The sequence below is a fragment of the Papio anubis genome, chromosome 1, assembly GCF_008728515.1.
Source record: "Papio anubis isolate 15944 chromosome 1, Panubis1.0, whole genome shotgun sequence".
Lineage (NCBI taxonomy): Eukaryota > Metazoa > Chordata > Mammalia > Primates > Cercopithecidae > Papio > Papio anubis.
Genome location: NC_044976.1, coordinates 210,558,054 through 210,585,055, shown reverse-complemented (window position 1 = coordinate 210,585,055; position 27,002 = coordinate 210,558,054). Strand labels below are relative to the sequence as shown.

Genomic DNA, 27,002 nt, shown 5'->3' with positions numbered 1-27,002 from the left:
TTCCCCTCCCCTCGCCTCCCTTCCCCTCCTCTTTCCCTTCCCTTCCCCACCTTTCCCTTCCCTTCCCCTTTCCATCTATCATCTATTTAACATCTATCTTTCTTTCTTTTTCTTTTTCTTTCTTTTTTTTTTTTTTTTTGAGACAGAGTCTCTCTCTGTTGCCCAGGCTGGAGTGCAGTGGCACAATCATGGCTTACTGCAGCTTTGACCTCCTGGGCTCCCGTGATCCTCTTGCCTCAGCCTTCCTAGTATCTGGGACCACAAGTGTGCGTTACCATGTCCAGCTAATTTCTTTTTTTTGTTTTTCGTAGAGACAGAGTCTTGCTTTGTTGCCCAGGTGGTCTTGAACTCCTGGGCTCAAGCAATCCTCCAGCTTCAGCCTCCTAAAGGGCTGAAATTACAAGTGTGAGCCACCACACCCAACCTAGCATCTATCTTTCTCTCTCTCTCTCTCTCTCTCTCTCTCTGTCTATCTAGCTATCTATCAATCATTTATCTTTCTATCCTCCATCTCGAGAGAGAGAGAGAGTGTGTGTGTGTGTGTGTGTGTTTAAATTTAGGAACTCTAATATTAGAGAACCTGGACAGTGCCTAGCACTTGACATCATTTGTGTGTAGGACTAACTGTGATTGATGTCTTACTAGGAATCATAATCCCTGTGGTAGTTACTATAATTTTATTTAGTCATAAAGAAAGGACTAAGAAGTACTTGAGGCTTACAGAGAAGAGACAACCCAAAAGAAGGATTTCTGATTCTGATCCATGTGGCCTATTTTAAAAACCAGACAGTATCTAAATATGAGATTTGTAAAAATCACTCTACTTGAAACCCAGTGTTCAGTTGTAAAATTCAGTTTCTTCATGTATGTTTTCCATATTTTTTTTTTGGAAAAAGGCTACTGGAAATTTCATTTTGAGACTGGGGAAATACTTTTACCTCAAACATACTTATCTTTGACAACTTTATTTAAAAGGTGCTCAATTTGGGTTTAACTTTCATAACAGCCTAGGTCATTTCCTTTTTTTTTTTTTTTCAAATGAGGGTAAATTTTGAACAATGTGATTCTCAGGGTTTTCTTACAGTTCTCAAATCTCTTGGCCTTTCATTGGTCCCTAAAAAAGATAAAAGATGTCGTATCTCTTTTCTCCTACTGTACTAATTTATGCAGGTCTTCATTTTTATTTTTTAAAGACACATAATTTGACCAGGTGAGGTGGCTCACGCGTGTAATCACAACACTTTGGGAGGCAGAGCAGGGGACATCATTTGAGGTCAGGAGTTCACCAGCCTGGCCAACATGGTGAAACCCATGTCTACCAAAAAATACAAAAATTAGCTGGGCATGGGGGTACACACCTGTAATCCCAGCTACTTAGGAAGCTGAGGTGGGAGAATTGCTTGGACTGGAAGGCAGAGGTTGCCACTGCACTTCAGCCTGGGCAACACAGTGAGACCCTGACTTGAAAAATAATAAATTTAAAAAAGACACATAATCAAAATGATAGTATTGCAATATTAACCAATTGAAAGTGTTTATTTTGTTCTCATTACTAAGCATGAAATTTGCCTTTTTCAGTTTATCCTGAGAATAGTGAGTTTGTAATACAATCCCTTTTCTCAATTTTATTTTGATTTTCTTTTTCATGTCTGCATGACATTCTTTTTTTAAAAAAAAGTGGCTCTTGGAACAGTATTTTTTTTTTTTTTTTTGCAAGTTGCTGTCACTGTTGACTACATAACCCCTAGACGTGATCATCTGTTAGACGGCCTCCCCTCCCATGTCTGCCACCACTGACGGTGAAAACCAGCCAGTGACCCTGAATTGTCTGTCATTTCTCTCTCCTCTTTGCCCTTGTCATCCAGTATGTCTCCCAGCTCTGCCAACTTTACCTCAGTTTGAGTTTTCAGATTTTAGCACCTGTAATAACTGCCCAAGGCTAGGTTCTAATTATTTCGCACCTGCAATATTTTAATGACCTCTGGCCCGTTTTCCCGACATTCGGAGAGACACCCTAACCCAACAGCAGATTCATTTTCAAGAGTTTTCTAATCACTTCACCTTCTCTGGGCACAGTCCTGGCTTTTGCTGGCCTTTTCTTTCATTTCAGAGCCCCTGACCTTGGACATTGAGGTCCTCCTCCGGCTGCTACTTGCATGTTACCACTTTGTTCCCCTGGACTCACCCCTCCTGATCCCCTACGGCCACAGTGCAGTTTAGGTGCATAAGGAATGATCACAATGGCTACAGATAAGTGTGGGAGGAAAAGAACTTGGGACGCTGAATTTCTTCATATTATTCATTGCCTCTCCTGATTTTTATAATAATCTCTACACCTTTCTCTGACTAGTCAGAGAGTAATTTCTTTCTGGAAGATGGCCTTGATGAAAAATGGAGTCTGTGTGTGTGTGTGTGTGTGTGTGTGTGTGTGAGATTAATTTCATGTGACAGGCTGGAGGTGATTATTATAAACGCCAGGGATACTTCAAGTGTGAAATACATGTGCACACAGAGTGGCAAACCGTAGATATCAGTAAGGCAAAATAAAAAGAGCATTGCTATGATCCGAGTGTTTCTATGTCCCCAAAATTCACATGTTGAAATCCTCACCCCCAGTATGATGGTATTAGGAGACTGGGGCTTGGGGAGATGATTAGGTCATGAAGGTAGAGCCCTCATGAATGAGATTCATGCCCACACATCAAGAAAGCATCTTCTTTGAATCAGAAAGTGGGTCCTCAGCAGACAGCAAATGCACTGTCACCTTGATCTTGGACTTCCCAGCCTCCAGAACTATGAGCAATGCATTCCTGTTGTTTATAAGACACTCAGTCTATGGTATTTTGTTATAGCAGCTGAATGAACTAAGACAAGCATATTTTGTAGAGGAAAAGCAATGAGTGACCTCTGGGGAGAAAGAAGATAATATGTTATTTTATTCCTTTGCCATATAGAGTAGGTTGGGAATCTTGTCCCTAAATCTTTTATAGTCAGAGGTCAGCTCTTGCAGGAATCAGGTTTTTCCGTTGTTTCTTCTGATGCTGGCATTTTGTTGAGAAAGGATAAGGGAACAATCATGTGACTCTTCTGGAAGTACTTCTGCCCAGAGCATAGCGTTGTTTCTCAGTATCTGCAGGGAATTGGTTCCAGGACTCCCCTCAGATACCAAAATCTGGAGATGCTCAAGTCTCTTATATAAAAATAAAATAGGCATAGTATTTGCATATAACCTATGCACATACTGCCATATACTTTAAATCATCTCTAGATTACCTATAATACCTCTTACAATGTAAATGTTATTGAAATAGTTGTTGCACTCTATTGTCTTATTAGATTGTATTGTTTTGTTTTCATTGTACTGTCATTTAATTTTATTTCTTATTTTGGGGATATTTTGGTCCTTGGTTGAATCCATGGGTGCATGGATGCCAGTGTGGAGGGAGGGCTGTGTTTGCTTTTCCTTCCTTCACCTTCCCATCTGCCACCCTCACTCTCCACAGAGCTGACCTGTGGTTACTTCACCACTTTGCCTTCAGCCAAGAGATAAAAAACGGTTTATTTTTTCCAAACTTTGAGATTCAGATGCTATTGCTTCTCCCCTTAAAGGAGAACTTTCAGTGAGAAGTATTTTGTATCTTCCTCAAAATGGAAAAAGCATCTTGAGAAATATGCAAAGTAGGAAAATATTCAAGAAAACTATGAGTTTCACTCTAAAAATCACCATCAGAACTGTTCATTAAACTGGGAGTAAGATCACGGCATCATAGAATATTTATTTTTGTATTTATTATTATATTCATTTATTTGTTTGTTTATTTTAGAGTCTCACTCTGTCGCCCAGGCTAGAATTCAGGGGCATGATCTCGGCTCACTGCAACCTACACCTCCCAGGTTCAAGTGATTCTTGTGCCTCTGCCTTCAAAGTAGCTGGGATCACAGGCGTGTGCCACAGCCTTGGCCAGGCTGGCTTTGAAATCCTGACCTCAGGTAATCTTCCCGCCTCAGTCTCCCAAAGTGCTGGGATTACAGACGTGAGTCATCACATGTGGCCCATAGAATTTTTAAATGGCGGGAGATCTTCAAGGTCATCTGATCCAACCTTGATCCTAAAGTGGAAATCTCATGTTTGAAATCTGGCTTGAATACGTCCAGTGTTGGTAGGAATGCTTTTGTTCATGTCACCTCACTGGCTTTTATGGATCTTTAACTGATGTAAGTGTCTGCCTTCAAACTCTGCCTGGAGCAAATGGTATATAAAACATTTCTGTAATCTCAGCGCTTTGGGTGGCTGAAGTGGGAAAATCACGAGGTCAGGAGGTCGAGACCAGCCCAGACAATATGGTGAAACCCCATCTCTACTAAAAATACAAAAAAATTAGCCAGGCGTGGTGGCAGGCAGCTGTAATCCCAGCTACTCGGGAGGCTGAGGCAGGAGAATCGCTTGACCCTGGGAGGTGGAGGTGGAAGTGAGCCGAGGTCGCGCCACTGCATTTCAGCTCGGGTGACAGTGCGAGACTCCGTCTCAAAAAAAAAAAAAATGAAAAAATAAAAAAAGTTTCATCAACGACACCCAAAGCTGAGGTGGGAAAGCGGGAACAGAGAGGAAGAATGAACACACACACACACACACACACACACACACCCCATCCTGCCCTGCCAACATGTACTGATTCACATCAGTTGTTCCTTTGGGAGGTTAAGATTTTAAGAAAGAAAAGGCAGCAAGAAAATGAAGAGGAGAAATGATCTTCCCTGTGTTCCTGCAACCTCAACACGCTCCAGGGTTCCTTTGCCCAACAGGCGGCTGTGGGGTTGGCTAGCTGGCTGTGAGCACTGTGCTGTAGGCTTGTTGCTGCCGTGAGGAAAAACAGATTTCAAATACCAAGTTTAGCATCCCTCCATGCTATCTTGAAAATACAGCCAGACAAACAGCACTTCTCGAAGCAGACCCAGGACAGCACATCCACAGAGATGATTAGGCTTCTGCTGAGGAGTGCTGGCTCTTTGAAAGCAGTCACACAGCGGGTTAACAACCTGTCTCCATGCTGCTCAGTGAAACATTGCATTTATGGCTTCCCGAGGAAGGGGGAGTCTTTATATAGGTTCACAAAGCTGCTTCCGTGAACCGCAAGAAGTAATAATGGATCAGGTGTTTGGCCCAACGTCGCTGTGAAGCTGTGAGAATAGTAGTAGTGAGTCTTACCTACAGTGTATTTGGATGTGTGTGCCTGTGCATGTCCACATGTGTGTGTGATGGATGCGTTTGCAGGAAAAGTTTGGTATACATAGCAGAGAAATAAACAACATATGCGCCAGCACATGTATGTCAATTTGGATGAGGATTTGAATTTTTTTAACAGGAGACACTGTTGTTCAGCTTCCAGAACTACTCTGTTTGAAAATGCTCATATATATATGTATGAAGAACAAACTAGAAAAGGTAGATTTTTACTATAAAATCTAGTAAAATCTTTACAGTACTGCCTTAGTCCACTCAGGTGGCTATAACAAAATATCATAGACGGAGTGGCTTATAAACAATAAAAATGTATTTCTCCGAGTTCTGGAGACTGGCAAGTCTAAGATCAAGGCACTGGCAGATTTAGTCACCAGTGAGGTTTCACTCTCTGGTTCACAGATGTTTCCTTCTCACTATATTTTCTCGTGGCAGAAAGGACAATCTCCCTCAGGCCTCCTTTATAAGGGCACTAATCTCGTTCATGAGGCTTTGCCCTCATGATCTAATCAGCTCTTGAAACCCCTACTTCTTAGTACAGTGGTGATTACATTTCAGCATATGAATTTCTGGGGGGACACAAACATTCAGACCATAACAGTGGTAGTATTTCATATAAATAAGTGGTTTAATTCTATTAAAGGTACATCCCTCCTTGCTCTCTGATATGGTTTAGCTGTGTTTCCACCCAAATCTCATCTTGAATTCCCACGTGTTGTGAGAGGGACCTGGTGGGAGGTGAATGAATCATGAGGGGCAAGTCTTTCCTGTGCTGTTCTTGTGATAGTGAACAAGTCTTGTAAGATCTGATGGTTTTAGAAAGAGGAGTTCCCCTGTACAAACTCTCTCTCTTTGCCTGCCACCATCCATGTAAGACATGACTTACTCCTCTTTGCCTTCTGCCATGATTGTAAGGCTTCCCCAGTTACATGGAACTGCACGTCCAATTAAACCTCTTTCTTTTGTAAATTGCTCAGTCTCGGGTATGTCTTTATCAGTAGCATGAAAATGGACTAAACAGTAAATTGACCAGTAGAGTGGGGTGTTGCTGAAAAGATATACAAACATGTGAAAATGACTTTGGAACTGGGTAACAGGCAGAGGTTGGAATAGTTTGGAGGGCTCGGAAGAAGACAGTAAAATGTGAGAAAATTTGGAGCTCCCTAGACACTTGTTGAATGGCTCTGACAAAAATGCTGATAGGGATAGGAACAATCAGATCCAGGCTGAGGTGGTCTCAGATGGAGATGAGGAACTTGTTGGGAACTAGAGCAATGATGACCCTTGTTATGTTTTAGCAAAGAGACTGGCAGCATTTTGCTCCTGTCTTAGATATTTGTGGAACTTTGAACTTGAGAGAAATGATTTAGGGTATCTGGCAGAAGAAATTTCTAAGTAGCAAACCATTCGAGAGATGACTTGGGTGTTGTTAAAAACATACAGTTTTATAATGGAAGTAGAGCATAAAAGTTTGGAAAATTTGCAGCCTGACAACGCGATAGAAAAGAAAATCCCATTTTCTGAGGAGAAATTCAAGCTGGCTGCAGAAATTTGCATAAGTAATGAGGAGCTGAATATTAATCACCAAGACAATGCGGAAAATGTCTCCAGGGCATGTCTGAGGTCTTCATGGCAGCCCCTCCCATCACAGGCCTGGAGGCCTAGGAGGAAAAAGTGGTTTCGTGGGCCAGGCCCAGGATCCCCATGCTATCTGCAGCCTAGGGACTTGTCCTTCATCCCAGCCACTCCAGCCATGGCTGAAAGGGTTGACATAGAGCTCAATTCATTGCTTTAGAGGGTTAAAGCCTCAATCCTTGGCAGCTTCCACATGGTGTTGAGCCTGAGAGTCCACAGAAGTCAATAATTGAGGTTTTGGAACCTCTGCCTAGATTTCAGAAGGTGTACGGAAATGCCTGGAAGTCCAGGCAGAAGTCTACTGCAGGGGCAGGGCTCTCATGGAGAAGCCCTCCTAGGGTAGTGCAAAAGGGAAATGTAGGTTCAGAGCCCCCACACAGAGTCCCTACTGGGGCAGTGCGTAGTGGAGCTGTGAGAAGGCCAGCATCCTTCAGACCTCAGAATGGTAGATCCACTGACAGCTTGCACTGTGCACCTGGAAAAGCTGCAGGCACTCAGTGCCAGCCCATGAAAGCAGCCAGGAGGGAGGCTGTACCCTGCAAAGCCACAGGAGTGGAGCTGCCCAAAACCATGGGAACTCACCTCTTACATCAGCGTGACCTGGATGTGAGACATGGAGTCAAAGGAGATCATTTTGGAGCTTTAAGATTTGACTGCCCCACTGGATTTTGGACTTACATGGGGCCTGTAGCCCCTTTGTTTTGGCCAATTTCTCCCATTTGGAACAGCTGTCTTTACTCAGTGCCTGTACCCCCACAGTGTCTAGGAAGTAACTAACCTGCTTTTGATTGTACAGGCTCATAAGTGAAAGGGACCTGCCTTATCTCGGATGAGACTTTGGATGGTGGACTTTTGAGTTAATGCTGAAATGGGTTAAACTTTGGGGGACTGTTGGGAAGGCATGATTGGTTTTGAAATGTGGGGCATGAGATTTCCCAGGGACCAGGGGCTTAATGATATGGTTAGTCTGTATCCCCACCCAAATCTCATCTTGAATTATAGTTCTCATAATTCCCACATGTATGAGGGAGCCTATGAGAGGTAATTGAATCATAGGGGTGGTTACCCCCATGCTGTTCTTGTGATAGTGAGTAAGTTTTCAAAAGATTTGATGGTTCGTAAGAGACTTTTCCCCCTTAGCTTGACACTCACTCCATCCTGCCACCCTGTGAGGAAGGTGCCTTTCTTCTCCTTTGTCTTCCACCATGACTGTAAGTTTCCTGAGGCTTCTCCAGCAATGCAGAACCATAAATCAATTAAACCTCTTTCCTTTATAAATTACTCAGTCTCAGGTGTTTCTTCATAGCAGTGTGAGAATGGACTAATGCAGTGAGTCTGCAGTGGCCCAGGGATCTGCATTTGAGTGTGGCATTTGTGACAGTTACAGCACTTGGGGATTCCCAGCTCCTTGTCCCTGGCTTGGCTAGGCAGATTTGAACTGCCTCATGGCTATTTCCTCCTGGGCTGGCCTTCTTAGGAAGCTTTACATGAGTCTTTATTCCTTTCTTCCCCTCGCTCCTCATCTCATTCTCCAAATCAGTAGAGAATTTAGAGAGTTAGCAATTCATAACTCCAATCTGAATAAAGAACATCTACTAAAAAATGCCTGTATGGACAGGCTTTTAGAGTCATTGCCCTCCTCTGGGTTAGGGAGAGCTGCTCAGATGACTTTAAGGAAACTGAAAAAAGCTTTTACATTTTTGTGCTGTTTGGGGTGAAGGTGGTGGGAACTGTCTCCTACTCCAAGTGAGTACAAAGCAAGGTAGAGGGTGACAAGTCCTCCTGAAAAGCCCAAGGTGCTACAAGATCAGAGGTGAACAGACACTGGTGGGTAACGTTGTGTCAAATATGTCTGAAGAAACTACTTTAAGTTAATGATTAGCACTAACCCTTTGTTTTATGCGTAAAAGTGCTGGTCTTAGGTTTCACAAAGGAGTTTTGGTTATCCCCTGTATCAATCACAGTCCCAGCAAAAAGAAGACACACTTGAAAAATGAGAGTTAAAGATGCTGTGTCCAGGCTGGGCGTGGTGGCTCATACCTGTAATCTCAGCACTTTGAGAGGCCAAGGAAGGAGGATTGCTTGAGCTCAGGAGTTCAAGACCAGCCTAGGTCACATAAGAAGTAGGAAGACCCTGTCTCTACAAAAAATTTCAGAATTAGCCAGGCATGGTGGCACTTGCCCGTAGTCCTACCTACTCAACAGGCCAAGGCAGGAGCATCACTTGAGTCCAGGAGTTCGAGACCAGCCTGGGCAACAAAGCAAGATGCTATCTCTATTCTATTTAAATAAATAAATAATTAAAAAGAAGCTCTCTCCAGAAGGGTTGACAAGCGTAAGGAACCTGTTAGTGGGTGGAGAAGAATAAGGGACCAGTCACCCAAAACAGCTCTTACCATCTCTAACCCTGAAGGTGTGAGAGCAGGGAGCTCTTGGTAGGAGCTTTCAAGGGTATTTAGCCCCTGGAAAGGGTCTGCTTGGGCTTGGCCAGAACTAAGGCAAAGCAGGGAAAGGCAGTGGCTACTTCCAAACTGCAGCCCACAGTGAGGAATGCTCTTCAGTGCTGCTGTCTTCCTGCTCGTGTCTCCATCTGAAGCCAGACACGAGGGATCCTGGTACAAAGTCGGCCTCCAGAGCACAGATTAGGGGAGAGAAGAGAGAAGAGCAGGTCTGGAGGGTCAGCAGGAACATGCAGCAGGCTCTTCCTCTGCAGGGCTGGTCACACAAAGGGGCAGCACACAGAAACAGGACAATTATTGGGTGCCATTCTCTAAAAGAATCCATGCAGGCTGACACCAAGGTGATGATTATAGACACTGAGACAATAGTCTGAAGATCAGAAGAAGAGTTTTTTCTAAGTTGGGGATTTATAGTGACAAGAAAAGATTAGTTGAGAATAATCAAATGAATGTATTTTGAAATAAATGCTTTATCAGAAAGCATAGCATAAATGCATGAAAAGACATTGAACATCAATCGTCTTTAGGGAAATGCAAATCAAAACCACAGTGAGATACCACTAAACACTCAGAACAATGGCTATAATAAAAAAAAAAAAACCAACAATAAGGAGTGTTGGCCAGGATGTGAATTAAGACCCCCTCACACTTGCTGATGGGAATATGAAATGGTGCAGACATTTTGGAGAATGGTTTGGCAGTTTCTTAAAAACGTCAACCTAAGTTGACCATTTGATCCAACGATTCCACTTCCAAATATCCACTATTTACCCAAAGGAAATAAAAACATATTTCTATCCAAATAATGGCACATTAATGTTGGTTGAAGCATTCTTCACAGTTATTTCTAAAGTGGAAACCACCCCAACATGTGTCACAACTGGTAAATGGATAAACAAAATGTAGTACATTCATACAATGGAATGCTATCTGGGAAAGAGAGAAATAGAGGAAGAATAGAAGGAAGGAAGGAACAAAGGAAGGAAGTAAGAAAAGGAAGGAAGGAAGAAGGAAGGGAGGGAGGGAAGAAGGAAGGGAGGGAGGAAAGGAGAGTGGGAGGAAGAAAATGGAAGCAGGAAGAGAGGAAGAAAGGAAAGAAAGAGAGAGAGAAGAAGGAAGGGAGAGAGCAAGGAAGGAGGAAGATTGGTGTGAATAAGGAAGGGAACAGTCTATTGACACATGCTACAACAGAGATGAACTAAAAAAAAAAAATCTGCCAAGTAAAAGAAGCCAGACACATATTGTATGGTTCCATTTATATGAAATGTCCAGAAAAGGCCAATTTGTAAAGACAGAAATTTGAGACTTTTAAGTTTTTTATAATGTCTCCCTTCTCTTTGGTCCTGGAGTTGAGTGTTACTGATTGTTTTGTATCATGTATTACAGAAAAAAGCCTGGACTTTGTAATTTGCTTAATGCCTGGTGCGTTTGTTTAGCTTTAATCTGGATTATGGAGATTTGTTATTTTTTTTAAAAAAGCATATATTCATGAAGAAAAACATGGAAAGCTGTTAACAAAAATGAACATAGCAAAAAATGGAAATAGCCACCAAAGCTTTTAAAGAAATATTTTTGAAGAGAACTTCTAATCATAAGCGGAAAGGGTCGAGATGAGGATTAAACAGGGGATACAGACAATAAGCAAGACAGGTGAAATAGAGGAGGCACCGCCTATGCAATCACCTTAATTCTCAAACTCTAAGTATCCATGGCTCTGCTACAGTTAGACCAAGACAACAGACGTGGTACTTCCAGTAACCAAGTTCCACAGAAGCCAGGCGTGTGTGCACTGGACTCTCCCTGCATGCTGTGTGCTGTGTGGCATTCGTGTTGCCCTCTTTACTCTCCCCTATACACATGGGAGGTTCTTGCCTCCATGTGTCCAACTGTGTTCAGCTGGCTCCTGATCCTGAAAACATTCCTCTCCTCTCTTTCCTGCATCCTTTCCAACTCCTCACTGAAGATACCCCCATGATTTTGGTTGACTGTGACATCTCCCATTTCTGACACCTGTATCTCTTATTATCTGTGTTATAACTTTTGGTTCTTGATTATATTAAATTTAGGGATTGATTATAATTTAGCTTGTTATTCCCTAATTTCTTTTCTTTTTTTTTTTGAGATGGAGTCTTGCTCTGTTACCCAGGCTGGAGTGCAGTGGCATGATCTCAGCTCATTGCAACCTCCACCTCCCGGGTTCAAGTGATTCTCCCAAGTAGGCTGGCCTTACAGGCACGCACCACCACGCCTGGCTAATTTTTGTATTTTCTGTAGAGATGGGGTTTCACCATGTTGGCCAGGCTAACCTTGAACTCCTGACCTCAGGTGATCCGCCCACTTCAGTCTTCCAAAGTGCTGGGATTACAGGCATGAGCCACGGTGCCCGGCCATTATTCCCTAATTTCTTTGTGTTTATGCATATGATCTTTTCACATGATCACATTCAAATTCCTTTTGGATAGCATATAAGCACACACTTTGCAACCCATTAGAAGCAGTGATATGATTTGTAGTATTTGCCAGTTGCTGTGGTATGGATACTCCTGCCATTGCCAGTTTTGAACTATCACTTGTTTAACAGGTTCTCATATAATTCCTGAAAATTTAAGAACCAGCTCTTTTGAGCAGGTGTGTGCCAGCTCCAGCACATACTGCATCCCGAATTGAGCTTAATGTGACTGGCGTTCAGCAGCCTGCCGGGACAGCCTGAGTTGGCCTGTGTCGGAAGTTGTGGCAGTTGAATATTCAGGATCTGATAATGAATATAAAATTTGGGAGCTCAAAGTCATAAAACACCACAGGTAAGCTCTTACATATTTATATTCCCTAAAACAATAATAAAAGGAACACAATAAATAAAGGTATCAATAACATTCTACATATCTTAAATCAATAATAGGTTCAGTGTTTTTAATTTGGTTATAATTCATTAAAGTTGTTTAATGTATACTTTGTGTCACTTGCTGATTGAAGCCTTAGAAATGCAAAGACCTGGGAAACATACATTTCCCTCAAGGAGCTCACAGCAGGAAAGAAAGAAAAGGAAAAAAAAATGCCAATAAAATACAGTCTTTGATATTACAGCATTAAACAACATAGATCCCAGAGTTGAGGGGAGAGAGGAAGGAGTAGGAAAGATAAGGATGAACTTCCTGAAGACACGATACCTGAACAGAGTCTTTAGGGAACATACGTCCCTACATCCCTTAGAAATGTCTTCCTCAGCTAAGGTGGCCACAACAGCTGAATGTAATGCACATTGTTTAAGAATTAGCTTTATAATAGAATTTTGCCTTTGCTTCAGTAGGCATCATTCAATGATGATGCAGGCCACCAACAGATTAACAGAAAGCTCATCTTCATGGCTTCTTTGGTGCCCTTCTAGCTCTGACATATGAAAATTATACATTTTTTAAGGCAAAGGAAGGGGAACAGAGCCTGGATGCCAAAGCATCGTGAACACTAAGCAAGAATAATATGATTCCCATTTGTAATTTTTTTTACATGTGAAATCACAAATGCACTTGAGCTGAACCTAGGCAGTCTCTGAAAGAACTGAAAATGAAATCAAGGTGGGAACAAAACACATAGCCTTCTTTGTTCTCTACGAAAGAGAGGATAGCCATCTTCAGGTTTCCAGATGGTTTTGTTGTGCCGTCACCCGGCCTTTCCTGGGTGCTACCTAGGAGCTTTGCGACTGTAGCTCAAGATTGGTGCACAGTGCTCCATGTGGCACCTCACTGTGGGACTGTGCTGTGGCCACACAAGGCAGGAGAGTGCTCCAGGGTGACACTCCCCTCTACACCACGAACATCTCCCCTTACCTCCAAAACACTAGAGCCGGTTTTCCCAAGGTGCCATCCAATAAAAGTCTCCACTGTGATTACTTGTGGAGGGGATGAAGACTGATGTTCAAAGATGAGGATTCCTGGATCCCACCTTAGAAAAAGGCTCAGTCAGAATCTCTGGGAGTTGGGCCTTGAAATCAGTATTTTTTATCAAGCTCCTAAAGTAATGAGGAGCTTAGCACAGTATCTGACACTGCAGACTGTCTAGACATGTTTTTTAATTGAACAAAACTTATCTTTCCTCCACCATCTAACCTCACCCACTTGAAACATCTTCACTTACCGGCTAGTGAAGGCATTTGGTGGGCAATAGATCTTATTTGGCATTTTATTTCCGTTTAAAAAGACTCATATATTGTTTGTAACACTCTCTGTTTGTCTTTTTTTATTGTCCTCAGTCAACAAGTTTTCTCATTCTTCAAATATGTCTTTCTTTAGAAAGCCAAACTAGTTTATTTTTTTGACATTATCATGTAGCCACCCAAGGGGTTCGTCCTGCCACTGCATAAAGAAAGGCCACTGATCGGGTGGCTGAGGCAGGAGAATTGCTTGAACCCAGGAGGCGGAGGTTGCAGTGAGCCCATATCCCGCCATTGTACTCCAGTCTGGGCAACTCCGTCTCAAAAAAAATAATAAAAAAAGGCCACTGGCATTGTAGTAGAGTTTAATAGACATGAGGCCGGCCACACCACGTGGGAGATGGAGTTCCCACTCAGATCATCTTGCTCAAAGCTCTTTGGTTAGGGGTTTTTCAAGGGCAGTTTCGGGGAAAGGGTAGGGGTGGCCAGGTAACAGGTGCTTGCTGCTGATTGGTTGGGCAAAGATGAAATCATAGGGGGCTGAAGCTGTCCTCCTGCAGTCCAGCTCACTTCTGGGTTGGGCCACAGGAGTGGGGTTGTTGGTTCAGCTGTAGCCATGACTGTCAGACACGCAAAAACTTGGAAAGAGATCTCAAAAGGCCAATCTACAATAGTGGTGGTGTTTGCAAGAGTAATTGGGGAAGTTGCATGTCTTATAACCCCTGGAATAATGTCTGCACCTTGGCAGAACTCAGGCTGATGACCTATTAGCTTTACAAAAGTGGTTGAGTTTTGGGTAAGGCCTATCATCAAGTAAACTGTAGCCTAAATGTTTTCCGAAGTTAGCTTGGCCCAACAGCCCAGGAATAATTAAGGGAAAGGCAAGGTGTGGGTTGGGTTAGCTTAGCTGACTGTTATAATAATTTTCTCGCTAATACAACTTTTGCGAAGGCGGTTTCAATCATGCAAAAACAAATACACACACATAATTTTATGTAAAAGTCAATTAAAACAGAAAATGTAGATGATTACCATTGTTGAGTCTCCTTCAGATGGTGAAACTGATTTCCATTGCCCTCTGATTGATTTTCCAAAAATTGACTTCATATTTAGGGAAGGGTGCTTATGTATTTTATGGACCATAGAAAAGGAATGGGGTGTCCACTTTGGGCATTTCATATGGAATATGCAGGTGGGCATTGTTGTGTTGGACCATCTTTATGTGACCTGAAATTCACATTTAAGTTGCAAGGGTCAGTCAGTGAGTTCTAGCTCAGCTTCCATGCAGCTCCCACAGTGACTCCCAGAAATAGGCCAGTGGAATTGTTTGACCACCTCTCAATCATTATTCAAGTTTTTTCCACAAGAGTCTGCCAAACCTGGGAGCCTGAGTTTAGGATCCTTTTTCCCTAGGTAAACACAGTGCCATTATTCCCTCAAAAGAGGGTTGCAAAAAGATAGGAGAGGCATCCCAGAAGTGGTGAATATAAGGTTCTCGGCTCGAACCCGAGAGCACGCCAATGCCAACAGACAACATGAGGCAGTGTGGAGAAACATGCTGGTTTTTTTTTTTTTTTTTTTTTTTTGAGACGGACTCTCCCTCTCTCACCCAGGCTGGAGTGCGGTGGCGCGATCTCGGCTCACTGCAAGCTCCGCCTCCCGGGTTCCCGCCATTCTTCTGCCTCAGCCTCCCGAGTAGCTGGGACTACAGGCGCCGCCACCTCGCCCGGCTAATTTTTTGCATTTTTAGTAGAGACGGGGTTTCACCATGTTAGATAGAGCCAGGATGGTCTCGATCTCCTGACCTCGTGATCCACCCATCTCGGCCTCCCAAAGTGCTGGGATTGCAGAGGTGAGCCACCGCGCCCGGCCGCAACATGCTGTTTTAATGAGCGCCTGGGTGCAGGCGGGCTGAGGCCTAAAATGGCGTCAGCCTCAAATGAGGACGGGACAGGGGTTTTATAGTCGTCTCTAAACAGGAAATGCCCCAGTCGGATGTGACCGCTGCATAGTGCCCTGACGGCCTCCTTCTCCATCTTCAGCGGTACGCGTCTTCCAGCCAGGGTAGGTGTCCTCTGGCCGGCTGTCCTCCCGCTTCTGCTCCCTGGCTGACCCACGCTGCTGACACAAGTGGCCTTGCGCCTTGGGACTGGGCCTGAAAAGGGAGGAGTTACTCATCCCTTCAAGCTTTCAGGCCCGGGGAGAATCTTTCAGTGAGGAACTAACTGGTAGAACTCCTTTTGCTTTCTAGTTATGGTAAACCTTTCCCTCTTCTCAGCACTCCGCTTCATCTCTCTCCCATTCATTTCCCGCAAGCCCCTCCCCTCTCTTGCAAAAAGCAGGGCGCTTTCGCCTGCGGGCCTTTCATAAACACGAGAGTGACTTCTGCTTCTACGGAGTAGGTGTGGGGATAGTCAGCTAATATCCGTTCTACTCTCAGATTTCTCCAGATTTCCTCCTAATTCAGTATTCAGTCAAGATTCTCGCTTTACATTTAGTGGTTACATGTCTTACATCTTTGTAGTATAAAATAATTGCATTTTATATACATAGGTAGATGTTCAAACACCACACACACACACACACACAAAATTTACTTTTGGAGGAGTTCAGACTAATAGTCTATAGAAGTCCCACGGCATTCTGTCATTTTGGATTTGTCATACGGTTTCCCCGTAGTGTCATTTAACTTGCTTTCTTGATTTCCACATAATTTGGCAGTTAGGTCTGGAGCAGCACTGCCCAACAGATCTTGCTGTGAGTATGTCTGTTCCTTATTGGTGCTACCCAATACAGTAGCCACTAGCCATATGTGAGAGGGCTAGGGTGATAGAGGAAAAGAAATTCTAACTTATTTAACTTAAATTATTCTAAATTTAAATCTAAATAGTCACATGTGGCTAATGGCTACCATATTGGGCAGTGCAGGATGGGATGCTTTATTAGATCCAGGATAGAGATTTTGGCAAGGATAGATGATGTCGTGGACTTACTGCCTTCCTTTGCTGGATGGTATCTCATTCATTCTCTCTCTCCCTCTTTCTCTCTCTCTTTCTTTTCCTCTTCCTCTCTCTCTCCCTCTTTCTTATTGTGAACTCATGAATGCTTTTTGAAGCTAGTTTTTGAATTATTTGATATAGTTTGATTTAAGTTAGTCTTTGGCACAACAAATTGTCACCAGTTCACCTTGACCAAACCTAGACTTGGTATTAACTGGATTGTTTTTTGCTTGTTTGTTGTTTCTGGTAAGGAATGGTATTTAGAAACCAGGATCAGGGAACTAAATTTGCTTGTTGCTACTGTGTCAATGTTTCTAAACCCTTTCAGTAGAAACTCTAAGGGAAATTACGTTTATAATCTTTGGTTCACACTGTGTTTTTCAATTCAAATTTAATATTACAAAAAGATTAAGTGGGAGAAAATTAATATTATGAGTGTTCTTTTTCTTGGTTTCTTTTTTTTATATTTGTATTTCCTTCCCCTTAGAAAAAACATCATGGTGGCTAATATTATCCACGTATCTCTTTAGTTTTCTACAATATTTTCTCAAAATTAGAATATCACTACTAACAAACCCATTAATAAATTTAAGGTATGCTTTCAGACCTTTTTTTTTTTTTGCCCTTAGACTTATATATTCCACTAAAATGGCTCAAAGAACTATTTCCAAAAATTATTTGAAATAATTATTTTTTCTCTGTGGTTTATCAAATTGATATATAGTTGATTTCATTTATTGCTGTTTATATTCAATTTTATGTAAATGGTTTTATTTTTCTCTTTTATTTATTATTATAATTACCTTTTCTATTCTTTATGAATGTAAATAAAAAGCATTTCAGTTGTATTGTAATTTTTACAATGTACTACAATACCCTTATATCACTATTTTCCACAACTTTTTCTGTAGAAAATGTATTCTGGTATTAATAAGTTGAATTGCTGGGTGCGGTGGCTCACGCTTGTAATCCCAGCACTTTGGGAGGCCGAGAAGGGTGGATCACGAGGTCAGGAGATCAACACCATTCTGGCTAACACGGTGAAACCCCATCTCTACTAAAAATATAAATAATTAGCCGGATGTGGTGGCGGGCGCCTGTAGTCCCAGCTACTCGGGAGGCTGAGGCAGGAGAATGGCCGGAACCCGGGAGGCGGAGCTTGCAGTGAGTGGAGATCGCGCCACTGCACTCCAGCCTGGGCGACAGAGCGAGACTCCGTGTAAAATAAATAAATAAATAAATAAATAAATAATAAGTTGAATTATTGACAGACTTTAACAGTAAAACCCATTTATTAACTTTGAGATTGCATTTATTCTGTGAACTTTAAGGCTAATGTATCCCCCCCTCAAAAAAATGGAAGTACCTCTTCTCCCAGATATGTGTCATGGGCTTTCATGGTGTCCTGCACTTGTGACAACTGTATTTAATTATTCCATTGTGAGATTTGTTTTTTTCCTTTAATTTAAACAAACATTGATGGAAGCATCACTCTTTGCCAAGTGTTTTAGTTCTTGTTAATTACTGATATAGCCTGTAAACTGCATGGGGACAGGGGTCCTATCTGTCCCATCCTGTCATCCCCACTCATAGTACCTCTGGCCCAGCATAGGTGCTCCATAAATGAATATTGAGTGGATACATGATTAAACAGTTCTCTGGGCTCCACTCTCCATGTGGAAATGGGAGAATCATTCAATCAAATCCATGTTAAATTCTAACACAATTCCGATGCATGGCCACCTAGAAAAAAATTAGACCTCCCTGCCCAGTTCTTTTATATTTTAATGATTTCTGTGTATGCCACGTTAAGTACAAGTATAAAATTGCCTTCAGACTTTCAAAGAGGATTAAATTGTATTTATGGGAGCCTCTCATTAACGAAAAAGTGATCGGAATCCTTGGCTCTTGGAGCCTGGCGGTCCTTTGCGGGACATACCACACTAATAGACTACCACTCTTTCTCTCTATTAAGGCCAATCCATCACATTTTCCAGTTGGGATGAATGATAATGCCACATTTAGTTTTCTGTATTTTTAAGCATCATCTCTTCTTAACAGGATGTGTAATGTGATTCAAGCTGATGTGATGAGGCAGACCATTAACAAAATGTCTTTCAGTCTCTGCTTGATTAATAAATATTTCCTCTGCATTTTATTATGGACAACTTGCAGAGGGAGCCAAAGTTTATTGCTTTCTTTTTTTTTTAATCAGTAAAGTAACATCAGCTATTATGCATAATCAGTTCCAGCTTGTACATTTGTAATGTTTTGATTTAGAATAGTAAAAAGGAAAGAGGACAGTGAAAGCTGCAACGTTATGAGAGAAAATTCTGGTAAATGCATAACAGTTCAGGTGCCTCTCATTTTTGCTTTTTAAATACTTGTCTACTTTGCCCCCAACTCCCAGACATATGTCTAAAATGAATCTCTTTCTTACACCCACCAATTTTTACCAGTCTTCTAGAAACAGTAGTTCTCAAAGTGTGGTTCCGAACCAGCAACATCAGCCAGTGTAGCCTGAGAAATTGTTAAAAATGCTAATTTTCAGGCTCTACATGGTCCTACTGACTTGGCAACTCTGGAAGTTGGGTCCAGCTATCTGTTTTTACTAGCCCTGTTGGTAATTCTGATGCAAATTCAAGTCGGAAAACTATTGTTCTAAAAAGAGTGAAATAACATCCTCATCTTAGTGATTAGATTCAAGTAAATGAGTAGACATTGAAATTCCCTCAGATTTCTAAATAGTCATTTGGCTTTTTTTTTTTTTCCTATGTGCTATGGTGTTTAGTTTAATTCGAGAATCAGTATGACTCATGCATGACACTGGAAGGTATTTTTATTTTCAAGGTATAGAGAGTAAAGTCTAATGGAGAGAAATGTATTTTACTCATTTTTAAAAACATGAATCATGTCATCGGCATAAAGACGTCATTCTTCAAATCGGCATTAAATAAGTATCTGTAACAAAGTTAATGTGGCTTTCTAAATTGCTGCCATCATCATGATGTTACAGCCAATTCTTCCAGAGTAGAATTATCTGGCCTCTTGTGGTTTTTTTTTTCTTTTCTTTTCTTTTTTTTTGTAATTAAACCTTTTATCCTATTATTTTGCCTTTAACTGTTATTAATACATATCATCAAAGATGGATAGGACAGAGAAAGGAGTTGTCACCTTTAGATTATATCTGGAAGGGATGTTAAAAAAATAAAAAGGAACCCAAACACCAAATCTAACCTTTAATGGTTCAGATAAGGAAAGCAATGCTCAGGGAAGTCAAGTGACCTGTAAAATTCAGATATTTTGTGTTTTAGTTCAGTATGTTTTCCACTGTTTGTTATTAGTAGTTCTTGTCCCTACTTAGAAAAAGATTTTAGAGTTATCAACTCAGAAATACTTGTTTTTGGCATAAAGGATGAGTGAATTTGACCTTAGAATTTTTCTTATTGTCCCTCTTCTCACTAACAGACATGGACAATTGAAAGCTACCTAAAGGATTTGTAGCAGTATTTACTTCCTAAATGTTGCCAAGCAGAATAGCAAATTCATTCCAGGACATTTTTTTAATGTGCCAAAATCATCCTAGTTCTTATAAAAGAGGAAATGAACAATGGTCCATCATACAATTAAAAGCATTGGTTCAGAGCCTAGTGAATTAAAAAAAAAAAAAAAATTGATGTGAATCACTTAAAATAGGTAGTTGACTCTCAAATTAATCCTTGGAAAATTAAAGGAACATCTAGTGAAGTATATTATTTTTGGGCTTTTTATCTAAAAGTGGTTACCAAGTGGGTTCTTGCTGGGCTAGAAAAATTCTAACCTCCACTTCCATTTTTTTCTCCTTTTTAAAGTTAGCCAAACCATTTTCATGCCACACAGAAGTTTAATAGCTCCATCTACAATGACGCATTGCAAACTGAAGGATGCAGTTGCTTAGCAGTGACAGAAACTTTCTCACTATATCCTTGCCCTAGTAATAGCTTCAGAGAAGTGGAGCATAGTGATGATAGAATATCAAAATTTGCAATTCTAAAATACTCAGAAGACACTCAGTTACATCTTTAATTTGTTGTAATAGGAATTCTTGAAAAGTCATTTTAAAATAATGTTAGATCTCAGATGCACTTTGGTTGATTGCCTGAGTCACCTCCCCCACCCCTTTGCTAAGATGCTCCCACGTGCTTTAGGGCAGTGCAGGGGGGTTGTAGAAGGACCAGCAGCATCAGTAATATCTGGAACTTTTTTGGAAATACAAACTCCTGGGGCATCTCTTTTAATAAGCTCTCCAAGTAACTGTGGTGTGCACTCCAGTCTGAGAACTACTGCTCTTTGGGGGGTTGATTGTGTCTGTTTTATTCTCTCTGCCAGTGATTATTGGCTTCTAAAATATACTTAACCCAACTCTAGCTGATGTGACCTAAAAAGATTTCTTCTGTGAGGGTGCTGGCAATGCTTTTTTGCTACTTAAAGAAAGGAAAAGTAAGAGATTGACGCTATTTTTGCCTTTGAGCACAAGCATGTAAAAATGGGACCGTGTTGTGGCTGGGAAGGTCCCATGCTGGTGATGTAGAGTCAAAATACGGAAAGAATCTGACTTAACCAAATCTGAAATCATCCTGCCTCGGGACTTTACTTCATTTTGTGAAATTTAAAAACAAACCAAAAAACCCTTTATTGCTTGAAGTGTTTTGAGATCCGTTTTGTTTGTTGTTTGTTTCTAGCAGCCAATATCCCCTCAGTGGTACACTTGAATACACAAGGTCATTTATGGCATTTTGCAAGAAAATCTTACGGTGAATTTCAGTGTTACTTATAGCATGGAGACTGAGAGTAAGAAGCTCACCTGTTTTTATATCACTTCTGTGTTAAAAACTTTTTCAAAATGTTAGAGAAGTATAATTTGGAGAAATTATCTAAAGTTATGTTGAATTACGTCTCTCCTCCATGCTAGTTGTGTATAAATAGTAGTTGTCCTTCTGTTAACATTTTGAAGAAGGAATATCAATATAACAATCAATTTAGTTGTTCAACTGGTATTTAGTCTGCTTTCTTTCTAGCCCCAAGGGAGCATATCATTATGGGATAGGGAAATGTAAATTAATCCAAAGCTAAAATATCTTAAGAGTTATCACCCTTTATATGAAATTCCCTACTGGTTCCTCTGAAGAGGTCTTTTTTGCCTATTATTCTGCATATCCAAATAGCATTTAAATACTCAATTTCTGGGAAGTTGCTTTATAAAATAATTTTGAAATATTTTATAGAGATGTAAATTATTTGTATATATTTACATATATACATATACTGTGTAATTTATATTTTTGACATTATAAAATATTTTCTGAACTTTTAAAATTTATTTATTTATTTTGAGATGGAGTCTCGCTCTGTTACCCAGGCTGGAGTGCAGTGGCACGATCTCAGCTCACTGTAACCTCCATCCCGGGTTCAAGCGATTCTCAAGGCTCAGCCTCCCCAGTAGCTAGGACTACATGCGAGCATAAATTTAAACATTTATGTACATATTCTCCTTAGACCATAAGATGCATACATGCGAGCACCGCCACCATGCCAAGTAAATTTTTGTATTTTTAGTAGAGACAGGGTTTTACCATGTTAGCCAGGTTGGTCTCAAACTCCTGATGTCAAGTGATCTGCCCACCTCGGCCTCCCAAAGTGCTGAGATTACAAGCGTGAGCCACCACACCTGGCCATTTTTTGAACTTTTTTGTTGAGGCGAGATCTCGCTCTGTGGCCCAGGCTGGAGTGCAGTGGCATGATCTCAGCTCATTGCAACCTCTACCTCCCAAGTTCACGCCATTCTCCTGCCTCAGCCTCCTGAGTAGCTAGGACCTTTAGGCGCCCGTCACCACGCCCGGCTAATTTTTTGTGTTTTTAGTAGAGACAGGGTTTCACCATGTTAGCCAGGATGGTCTCGATCTCTTGACCTCGTGATCCACCCACCTTGGCCTCCCAAAGTGCTGGGATTACAGGCATGAGCCACACGCCCGGCCCATTTTCTGAACTTTTTAGATAACATACTGCTCTATATTTCCTCTTCAAATCTATTCAACTGTACTTTTTTTTCAAGTATACTTTAAAAACTCAATGTTATTATTTTTGGTTGAAATTTATCATCCTCTTATCTTTCTGAAATATGCTACATCATTTGTAGAGAACAATCTCCAAAACTATGTTTTTACATCAAATACATATATCTATATACTAATATTTGTAGTCAACACTATTTAAACTTCTATTAATTTCAACTGATAAAATGGAAAGTTATTTGTAAGTGGCTGTCAGGTAGGGATTATTGACTGATTTAGTAGTTTATTTTTAGTTTAATAGAATTGTGCTTTCTACATGACTTCAATCTTTAAAATGTGTTGAGACATGCTTTATGACTAATATATGGTTACTTTTTATAATTGTTGTATGTGAGCTTAAAAAAATATGTATTCTGAAAAAATTGCCCAAACATTTCAAGGATTTTTTATTTGTTAGAATAACTCCTATTTATTCTTCAAGACTCAGTTACTTCCTCAGGTAAGGCGTTCTGATAATATCAAGCAGAATTAGATGCTGCTTCTTCTGGACTCTTTCTATGATATTACCTTGACATTGAATTGAAATTTAAACATTTATGTACATATTCTCCTTAGACCATAAGATGCTAAGGCCAAATTTATCTTCTAAATTACCTTTACTACTGTACCTAATCTAATACTGTACCTTTCACATAGTAGGCACTAGGAAAGTGTTTCTGGAATGAAGGAAGGAAGGAAAGAAGAAGTGAACAATAGTATGGTGATATATTAGGTTTAATTATATGCTTAGGACTCTATAAGGTTGGTTTCTATAGTTAGACAACGCTGTCACCTAGACCAAAAAAAAAAAAAAAAAAAAAAAAAAAAAGTCAACTAAGGTTGCTAAATAAAGAATGCACAATTTGAAAAGGAGAAATAATTAAAGCTAACATTTATGTAGCATTTCTCTGTACCAGGCACTTTCCTACGCTCTCTAGTGGGTGTATGGGGGGCTGGAGGTAGGAGGGGTAAACTCATTTGATCCTCATAATAACTCCATGAGAAGGATACTGTTGTATTTAGCACATCTATTTTTTAGATGCTGAGGCTGAGGCAACAAAATGCTGAGTAACTTTCCCAAGGTCAGAAACTAGAGAGTAGCAGAGCTGTACATTTGACCCAAGCAGCCTTGCTCTAGAGCCCGTTGCATGAACTCCTGGGCCCCATTACCGCTCAATAAATGTAAAGGGGCTGGGCATGGTGGCTTGTACCTGTAATCCCAGCACTTTGGGAGGCCGAGGTGGGTGGATCACCTGAGGTCGGGAGTTCGAGACCAGCCTGACCAACATGGAGAAACCCCGTCTCTACTAAAAATACAAAATTAGCCAGGCGTGGTGGTGCATGCCTGTAATCCCAGCTACTCAGGAGGCTAAGGCAGGAGAATCGCTTGAACCCAGGAGGTGGAGGTTGTGGTGAGCCAAGATCGCACCACTGCACTCCAGCCTGGCGACAAGAGCAAAACTCTGTCTCAAAATAATAATAAATAATAAATAAATAAATAAATAAATAGATAAATATAAATGGGAAACCTCGATTAGTCCCATTTTAAAGAGCAAAAGCAGCCACATTTGAAACTCTTTGTAAGGCAACATTATCTTGTAACCCTAGAAAGGGGTCACCAAGACTCCAGGTCCCAGCTTACCTGCTTCTCTGTGTTCCCTGTGGGCAACCTTCGGAGTCACTGAACTTCTGTCTCTCCTGGCTCCCTCTGCGCGTTAGAGATAAGGGCATTTTTCCCTCTCGTCGGGAGAAGCTGCAAGGATTACTGAAATAATGTCTGAAAGCACTTTCAGTTCCTAAGAGGAAATAAGATCGAGGTAGAAAAAGGGATTTAATGTATGCCTGTCCTTATCCTTTATAAACTAGATGGGGAGTATCTCAGCCCCAGGCTGCTTCTGTCAGGGTCACCCTGAAGAGGACCTTACTTAGAGTAATAAATATTTACACACTTATTATTTTCTAAGCACCTACTATGCGTCTAAATTAGTTTAGACAAAGAGAGTGTTTTTTTTTTTAGCAACTGGCATGATAATTTTGTCTAACTAGAGAAGTGCCTTTGTTGGGAAAATTCCTTGCAGAGCATATTTAGGATAGAAGCTGAAAGCTGAGTGGGAGGGATGCTGCTGTGGGAGATCAGAGGAGGAACCCTTGGTTTTCTGTGGATCGAAGGGAGGATGAGTTCAGTGTGTGTGTGTGTGTGTGTGTGTCCTCATGTCTTTGTGCATGTCAGGTATCTGGATGACTGGAGGAAAGAGGGTCAAGGACCTAGAGAAATTGGAATACTGTGCAGTGAGATATAGCCCTCTCATTGTTATCCCCTTAAATATTACATGGATTCTAGGAAACCTCATAAAATGCTTAGAGCGAGTAGCATCGTTACAGAGACTAGTGGAAGAACTGAATATGGACTCTGCAAGGTGCAGGCACAGAAAATGACTGCCTGTGTGGATACAGCTGAGCCATGAAAAGAATGGCCACAAATATCCAGTTGGCTTAAGACTTCTTCACACTGTCCAATGGGAGAGTCCAAGCAATCCTACATACACCATGAGGACACGGAGTCTCCAGCTGACGTCTGGGTTACAGTCGTGAAGTAAAAAGGCATGACCATGCAAAACGATTTGCCGTCCCAAGTGGTATTTTGTGCCTAATGTCTTGGGAGGGAGCAAATGCTTTAGGCTTCGAGGGAGGCCTCACACTTCTGTATATAACCAAGTTTCTTGAGGCCTCAGCAGTTAGTACAGAGAGAATCCACTGATGAGTAACAAGTTCGCTGGCCTTTACCTCTGCCTACCTGCAGCCCCTGCAGTGTCCAATCACTACTGCCCTAGCTCTCCTGGGAGGTCCCGAGATAGGTCTCATGTGCCGTGCCCACACAATAGGCTCAGCTCCCAGGGGGCCCTTCCTTTTTCTGCTGGCGACCAAATGGGACCCATGCACTGGGCATCTCCTGCCATGATTCAGGTCCCAGCAGACACCACTCTGCAGGAAGCCCAGATTGGTTCCAAAGCATTACTGCTGGCTTCCATCTAATGCCTCCACAGTTTCAATACAACTGCCTCGTATTAAAGGTAGAAGTTTTCTTTTGAACGCCACCCCTAACCCTCTATCCCAGCCTTAAGAGAGAATAGGGCTGTCCTGAAAACCACTCTTCCATCTATTGACTAATGCTTTTATAAAACTTGATAGAGGAAAACAAAAATGCATTTTCTGGTTCTTCTTTTCTTTCTTTTTCATTTTTTTCAAAGAGACAAGGTCTCACTCTGTCACCCAGGCTGGAGTGCAGTGGTGCAATGGACTTCACTGCAGCCTCAACCTCCTGGGCTCAAGCGATCCTCCCACTTTAGCCTCCCAAGTAGCTGGGACTATAGGCGTGCAGCACTATGCCTGGTTAATTTTTTTTTTTTTTTTTGCTGGAGATGGGGTCTCACTAATGTTGCCCAGACTGATCTTGAACTCGTGGTCTCAAGCAATCCTCCCGCCTCAGCCTCCCAAAGAGCTGGAAGTAGAGGCTTCAGCTACCATGCCATCCTGGTTCTTCTTAAGAGGGATACACTTTAAGCACATCCCTGGCTTAGCCCTACCCCTTTATTAACCCTGGACGTGGGAAATTGGAGTGATTCAGTTCATCAGTAACTTTCAGAAAAATATCTGAGTATGTTTGGTTCATTTTTCTTCCTCTTTTGGTCAAGCTTTCCCCAAGGGGAACATGTTCTCCTGCTTCTCCAGGGGCAGGCCCTCTTCTAAGATGAGGGTGGACAGCATGGTGGGGTGATACCACGACTGGGGCACAGGTCTGCATCATTCTGGGTTGAGCATTATTCTGGGCTTATTTGATGCCAAAACCTAAAGCCTCTTTTCTTTTTTTCTTTTTTTGAAATGGAGTTTCACTCTTGTTGCTCAGGCTGGAGTGCCATGGTGCAATCTCAGCTCCACAACCTCCACCTCCCGGGTTCAAGCAAGTCTCCTCCTTTAGCCTCCTGAGTAGCTGGGATTACAGGCATGCACCACCACACCCGGCTAATTTTTGTATTTTTAGTAGAGACGGGATTTCACCATGTTGGTCAGGCTGGTCTCAAACTCCCGACCTCAGGTGATCCACCCGCCTTGGCATCCCAAAGTGCTGGGATTACAGGTGTGAGCCACCGTGCCCGGCCCATGTTCTCTTTTATTGCCCCTGAGCTTTGGTTGATTATTTCTAAGGGAGAATCCACTTGCCAGGGTGTCGGTCATAATTAGAATTGTGGGAATAGTGGCATCGTCTCTGTTTCATCCAGCCATAACTGCCTCAACTAAGGCAGTTATTTTATAGACAGAAAGGAGCAGCTGGGTTGGGGAGGCCTTGGTGAGATAGATAGGCTGATTAAATAATGAATGAGTGATGAAAAAGAGGCAGCTGTTAATCCAGCCAGACGGAAGGCCTCAGAGCGAAGG

At 41.7% G+C, this 27,002-nt stretch overlaps 1 protein-coding gene across 3 annotated transcripts in view; it reads left to right on the top strand.

Annotated features, from left to right (window-relative positions):
- The window catches only part of RGS7 (regulator of G protein signaling 7), a 568,234-nt gene that overhangs the window by 199,238 nt on the left and 341,994 nt on the right, over positions 1–27,002 (top strand). The window lies entirely within an intron of this gene.